Here is a 598-nt window from a genome sequence, read left to right on the forward strand (position 1 = left end):
ATGAAGAAGGCTGAGCACCGAAGAATTGATGCTTTTGAACTGTGGTGTTGGAGAAGACTCTTGAGAGTCCCTTGGACTGCAAGGAGCTCCAACCAGTCCATTCTGAAGGAGATCAGCCCTGGGATTTCTTTGGAAGGAATGATGCTAAAGCTGAAACTCCAGTATTTTGGCCACCTCATGAGACGAGTTGACTCACTGGAAAAGACTCTGATGCTGGGAGGGATTGGGGGCAGGAGGAGAAGGGGACGACAGAGGATGAGATGGCTGGATGGCATCACTGACTCGATGGACAAGAGTCTGAGTGAACTCCGGGAGTTGGTGATGGACAGGCAGGCCTGGCGTGCTGCGATTCATGGGGTTGCAAAGAGTCAGACATGACTGAGAGACTGAACTGAACTGAACTGAAGGAATTGTAATGGGTATACAATACTAATGTAAGATGTTAATAGTAGGGAAAAGTATGTGCAGAGTTGGAGGGTAAGGCAGGAGAGGGACTGGGTCTATGGAACTCTATGTACAATCTCTTGCTTCTATAAATCTAAAACTACTAACAAAAATGAAGTCTACTGTGGAGAACTGCCGGGGTCCAGCCCCAGCT

Source organism: Bison bison, unplaced genomic scaffold (assembly GCF_000754665.1).
Source record: "Bison bison bison isolate TAMUID 2011002044 unplaced genomic scaffold, Bison_UMD1.0 scf7180017864044, whole genome shotgun sequence".
NCBI classification, from domain to species: domain Eukaryota; kingdom Metazoa; phylum Chordata; class Mammalia; order Artiodactyla; family Bovidae; genus Bison; species Bison bison.